Raw genomic sequence first — 6,830 nt, forward strand, 5'->3', positions numbered from 1 at the left:
GCAGTGACTGCCTCTCACGCTTATTGATCTGATCCATTGAGATCATTATTGTGACCGAGACCACATTTGGCGCATTTCCTATAACCTGGCAGATTTCGAACCCGCGGCTTTAAGATGCGCCCGGCCTCACCTATACACAAATATGTTGACGTAGTTTCTCAGCATTAGGAGACGGGTACTGGTTAAAGAAGGGAGAAAGTTTGATCCTCAAGTAACTCACAGAGGAGCTCGCCGATAGCAACGGCAGAATTCAATAAGTCATTGAAGATTTTAAAAATGTAGCCAATAATGTCACTCGGTTTTATACAGGCACATTAGATGGCGCAACATGCCAATGGAAATTAATTCCAAAAATATATCTGCAAAACATATGTGTTCCACTCCAAAATAAACAATCGCAAAATAATTCAACATAACCAAAATAACAAAAATAATAATAATGGTGAATAACAAAATAATGCTAATAAATAACTAAGCAAAATAATACTAATAAATAAATAACCAAAATAACACCAATGAATAAATAACCAAAATAATACTTATACAAAATAACCAAATAATCGTAAGTTGCTGGTTAGATTTAAACATTAAACGACGTAACGGTCATGCTGGGACATTACACGAGCCAACTATTCGTATTTGTCTGCTTGCCGCAGCATTGTGTGACCTGAGACAACATTAGTTGGCAGTCTATCCAAAATCCGTAGATTCTTAAAAAAGAGCAGAAATTGTTCGCCCTGTTTGGTCGTGTGCGCCAGGCATGGAACAGGCATGTGGCCACCTTATTCATTGCTAAAAACGGCAAACACAGGAAAAACTTTTAGGGTGGCACCACGTACCAGTGCAATGGTGCATGATTACTCTCACCATGAACAGCGCAGAGGCACTGCGGTTCCCACGCCCCTGTGTACAAGGATAGCCGCCGGCGCGCCCCCTATGGCGGTCATCAATGGCCACCGGATCGCTCGTGACCGGTGACCCAACCGGTCGTGACCGGTGACCCCGACCGCTCGTGACAGGTGATCCTAACCACTCGCGACAGGTGACCCTAACCGTTCGTGACCGGTGATCCTAACCACTCATGAACGGTGACCCCGACCACTCGTGACCGGTGACCCCAACTGCTCGTGACCGGTGACCCCGACCGCTCGTGACCGGTGCCCCCGACCGCTCGTGACAGGTGATCCTAACCACTCGCGACAGGTGACCCGAACCGCTCGTGACCGGTGACCCAAACCGCTCGTGACCGGTGACCCCGACCGCTCGTGACCGGTGGCCCTAACCGCTTGTGACCGGTGACCCCGACCACTCGTGACAGGTGATCCTAACCACTCGCGACAGGTGACCCTAACCGCTCGTGACCGGTGATCCTAACCACTCGTGACCGGTGACCCCGACCACTCGTGGTCGGTGACCCTAACTGCTCGTGACCGGTGACCCCGACCACTCGTAACCGGTGACTCTTGTCGCTCGTGGTCGGTGACCCTAACCACACGTGACCGTTGACCCTAACCACTCGTGACTGGTGACCCTAACCGTTCGTGACCTGTGATCCTAAAAGCTCGTGACAGATGACCCCGACCGTTCTTGACCGGTGACCCTACCTGCTCGTGACCGGTGACCCCAACTACTCATGACCGATAAACCTAACCGCTCGTGAACGGTGACCCCGACTGTTCGTAACCGATGACCCCGTCCGCTCGTAGCCGGTCTAACCACTCGTGAACGGTGACCCCGACTGCTCGAGACCGGTGACCTTACCTGTTCGTGACTGGTGACCCCAACCGCTCGTGACAGGTGACCCCGACCGTTCGTGATCGGTGACCCGAACTGTTCGTGATTGGTGACCCCAACGCTCGTGACCGGTGATCACAGCAGCAGGCCCGGACCGACGCCGCGGGCATGGCTGCCGAGGTCAGAGCGCCAGACTCACACAGCGCCTCGCCGGCGGTCAATAAATGCCAGCTAATGACAACAGGCCGCCGCTAATCAATCCCATTATCTCCAAAGGCCTCGCCTGTTGAGCCGGTGTCGGCGAGCCGCAGCCCCGCAGCTGCTATTTTTGATCTCTCGTTAATCAAACGCCGTGTCGAACTCTGCCCGGCGTCTCGACGTGCTGGTCCGGCCGCTCGGCCCGCCTGCCCTCGTTGTGCAGGGCGTGCATTAATCACGACACGCATCACCTGATGACTCGGGCACCTATACTCAGCAGCGCGGTGCAGGCAAGCACCATTTAACAACGCCAGGGGATGGAGGCCACTGGTTAGCACCCTGGTGCTCGGTGTCAGCGATCTTCGGTGACTGTGGCAGACATGAGCATTTCCGGCCACTCGACGGCCAGTTCGCGTCATACTGAGGCGATCAGACCTGGTTTGGACCTAATCGGACGCATTCTCGCAAATTACGCGTCATTCCAATGGCATTTCAGTACATGCTGAGGTTTATGATGCAGCAGAAACTTATTTGTGATGGGCGCCAGCAGCTTTCTGGTACACGTTACACTGGTCATCGTTACCGAGCGTAAACTTTGCTATCATAAGCACTGATTACTCATTTCGCGAGATTTATGTATTCAGTATGTTGTTCGTAATTATTTTAAAGTCATTGACCTCCAAAAATTGTTAACATGGCTTAGTTGAATTTCATTACATATTACGTAAATATTTAGTCCGAACCTCTCCATTCTATGGATTTATAAGATGACCGCGTGAACTTGTTGTGTGAATCCGCATCAAAATCCGATCCTGGAATTCCGGGTCAACAGCAGAATTTTGCGACGAGAGCTTAACATGTAGAGATGGTCAGCACGGCCCATTCTGCCGTCTGACGTCATCTGACCTTTAACGCGGCCGCAGGTCATCTCAGTCAAGGACAAACGGCGACGCACCTCAAGCGTCCCAAGCTCACCCCTACCACGGCAGGGTGAATGGGAATGCGGGAGCTGTTCCCAACTGGGCTATCAGAACGGACCGCAACGACAGATGTCCTAGTTTAGTAAACGAATGCACCGTTCTGTTACTTGACCGAAACAAAAGGAATTATTTGTGGTAGACCATATCGCTCCGTTACTGGCCAAAGGCTCATGACGTCACGGCCGCTACCAGCTGTCGTCCAGAGGCTGGTGACATGCAGTGAAGGACAAAATGCAATAAAAATGGGGATGGATGACTAACTTTGAAAAAGTTTGCGCGTGTTGATAGAAATGGCTATGTTGTGGCAGAGGCAATGTATTATTGCGCCATGTTAGCAAGGGTTTTTGCGTACCGGTGGCGGGTTACGCTTGGCTTCGTAGAGCGCTCAGGGTAGCTAGACAAGAAATTGTCACTTTAAAGTTATATGAAACATATGTATAACAGCGTAGATATTTTCATGGCACGCCATCTTCAGTCTGGATACCTTTCTAAGCATGATCTTACAGTTAGGAAGGCTTAAGCCGCAACTATGATGTAGTTGCTGTTAAACGCTACTGCTGTTAAATGTCAAATGCTGCATGCATTGACGGTAGCGGGCACGATCTGGGGCAGATCACGATCCCCCCCCCCCCCCCCCCAATACAGACCTGATGTGTCCCGAAGTCTAATGTCTGCCCGTACTTCGTTTTCTTGATTTTTCATCCTTGAATTTTGACTGGTCTTGAAAGTTGATTTGACGGTAGCCCTGGCTCATAAACATCACCAAAACGTGCAGGGTTTTGGACAAATCGGTTCGCCAAAGACCAAGCCAAGCCCAATTTTGATTTCTCCTCGAATGTGAGCTGCTTTGTTTTCCTTTCAGTAGAAAATTTAAGAATAATTCAGAAAATATTACAAAAGCTCCTTTAAAAAGTTGGTCGGCGTTTACGGTTCATTTCATCTTTGTTCTGTGACCCCAGAAGCTGCGAATCGGCATCGATCGCAGAGGTCCCATTTTCTTTTTAATGGCCACCACAGCCATACAATTTTAAAAGGTGGGATGATGTGCTTCACAAGAGAGCATAAAGTTAAGTTTCTGACGTTCCCAGCGCACACCACGCACCAGCTGGAGCTGCTGGCTGTCAGCTCCTTCAAGTCTCTGGCCGGCAGCTTACAATATTGGGATCGGAAGCTAGCTCATCTACCAACGCGGCGAGCGAGTGACGGTGTACGAGATGGGTGTCACTTTTGGCTCCGTCTTCAGTTATGTGACCAGACTTGTGTTTGACTCGAGCCGCATCATGGATCGACTCGACATGGATGGATTTTGGGATTAGTCGTGAGCTGAATCGATACACTAGAGAAAACACCACTCTGAATCATAAGCTGGATCACATTCTTCGAAAATTTCATGAACTCAGTTGTGAGTCAGTAAGTGCTAATAACGTTGTGTCAGTGAGTCATATGGCTCAATTGAAAATGGTAACATGAAGGAAACACAACATACCCCATACAAGACCAAAATTTGCAGACCATCTCACGCTGTTAAAAAAGCATGTAGCATTAGTTGTAACCGCCTTTTGCAAAATCAGCATGAAATTTGTAATTGTTATTTTTAAGCAGCAAACACAACGCTGTTCATTTCGAACTAACGTGTGGCATATCTCAGCTAGGAACCAGATGGTATTGCATGATACAGAACATGAACTGCTCTAAGCATGCTTTTGCAGAGGCTCTGTAGAAGCCTTGGCTGAGGCTATATGAAATGAACAGCAAGGCCGTCTTGCCTCATAGGCGCATTGCAATGTCACACACACGACCTCCCAGGTATTTCAATAACTATTTCCACGCAACACGCAACTTGTGAAAAAATCTTCTCTTCTTGGAATGCAGGCAATGTGGCGCACAACACTAATCTCCACGCAGCGCGGAAGCCTGTTTTCGCCCTTAAACCCATCATAGTGTCCTGATAAAGTACCCTGTTGGAAACTAGAGTCGACGCCTTGGCTAGCCTATCTCCTGTTCGGATGTTCAGAGTTCAGTTCAGCTCCGTTCTGTTCAGTTCCTTGCTGACGAGAAGACGTGTGGTCGCGTAAAAAGGATTTTTGCTGGGATCGTTCGCGAGCTTTGTGGAAAAATGCAATTGTAATTGGTAATGCTTATTAGTTCAGGTAAATAGATATGGTCATGTTAGGTCCATAACTTATTATGTCTACAACTTATCATGTCTATGTATTATATATATATATATATATATATATATATATAATATGAACAAGCCAAAATTTAATCAGGACTTTGATTTTTAAGCCGTGTGACTTATGGGTCAAATGACTCAATCCACACAATGTGTTCGAACTGAGTCGATTAAAAAATGTGGAACAGCTATGAGTCGTGGATTGAATTGGATCTCATTATCTGGGAGTCAGTCCAGAGCCGACTCAATTTTCTTTAGTCAAGCACAAGGTGTTCTCAGATAAGGATTTCACGGGGTCAGCCATGACGCAGGAACAGGGACCAAGTCTCTGAAGTCGGGCACGGGTGGTGCGGGCGTACTGCTGAGTGCTACAGACGCCACGGCAGGCAGAGCCGGTGCTGAATTCGCGGGGCAGACGGAGGGTCAGAAGCACCGCACAGTTCCGAAAAAAAAACATATAAAGCCTGTGGCCGGTTCTGTCAGCATTCAGATCATTCAGGGCATGTCGCCGTCGCCAAGGGCACCAAAATGTCAGCGCAGAAAATGGCAGGAGGAATGCACTTTGGTTATCTCTCTGCCATACAAAACAGTCGCTGCAGAAAGGAAAGGCAAGGCAGAGAGCCGGGCCAAAAGGAGAATATAAGCCAGTGCAAGAGAGGGCAACACAAGGATGTGGTACCCGTGGGTGATAAGAGGAGGAAGGCAACGTAGACAGTCCGTGCTTTGTCTGTGGTACGCTGTATTACCTATGCTACAAGTCCTGGATTCAGTGCGTTAGGCGCTCAAAGCGGGCGTATGAGACCACGCCTGGATCACACAAGGGATATTTTATGTGTGCGACCTCATAGGAGAGTTATCCTTCGTTACGATCCGTCCCGCCGGGCGTCGCGAGAAGTTCAAGAAAGAGTTATGCCCTGAGCATTACCATTCCGTACGAGCAACCGTTGTGACAAAGCATCAGTTCGTTTTTTCATGCCCTGGAGAACCAATTTTGGTAATCTATGGCTAGTTCCGATCGGCTGAAGTATGAAACATTCTTAGAAGTTATGACTGTGGCTACGTGTGGCGCCCTGTGCTCAGTGAGATGGCCGTGTGCAACGCTACCATGTCAGTCACAGACAACGGTGCAGGGGAGCTTTGCGGCAGGTGAGCTTAATGGTGCTAGTCATAAGGAAATGGGCAAAGGGGCAAAGGGGCAAAGGACCGCTTGTCATATCCTTGCACATTTCTGAATTTTTCGACCTCAAATGAGCATTGCATATATTGATGAATCATTATTCGGTACCAGACAATGCATTCAGCTTGCAATTGGTGCCTGAATTGGCCCAATTATGCGTCTCACTCCAGGTATGTGTCGCAACACTCATACCTCGGTAACCCAATCCGAGGGATCAAACTCAACGGATTTCTCTGCATGGCGAATTGGAAGTTGTGGTCATGTTTGATAAATACAGCTTTTGTTTTACTTTGCCTTCGTGGTTGGAGAGCGGTGAAGTGAAAGAGTCCATGCGTGCCACATCTTCACAAAACAGGAATTAGCCAGTCTAGAATGATTTGTAATTTCACTTTTACGGGCGTAGTAGTGTCATCACGGAGGGAACACGTCCCCCATCAGCAAATTCTCGATGTCTGAAATCCTGCCGATCTTGGACTCGCCTTTGGCCGTAAAGCTGTAGACAGAGCGCCCTCCTGAACATATGCATACTGGTGTGTATGTGCAGGGGGCAGCTTTGTGAGTTGGT

Source organism: Pollicipes pollicipes, unplaced genomic scaffold (genome assembly GCF_011947565.3).
Source record: "Pollicipes pollicipes isolate AB1234 unplaced genomic scaffold, Ppol_2.1 Scaffold_4002;HRSCAF=4701_pilon_pilon_pilon, whole genome shotgun sequence".
Taxonomy (NCBI): Eukaryota; Metazoa; Arthropoda; class Thecostraca; order Pollicipedomorpha; family Pollicipedidae; genus Pollicipes; species Pollicipes pollicipes.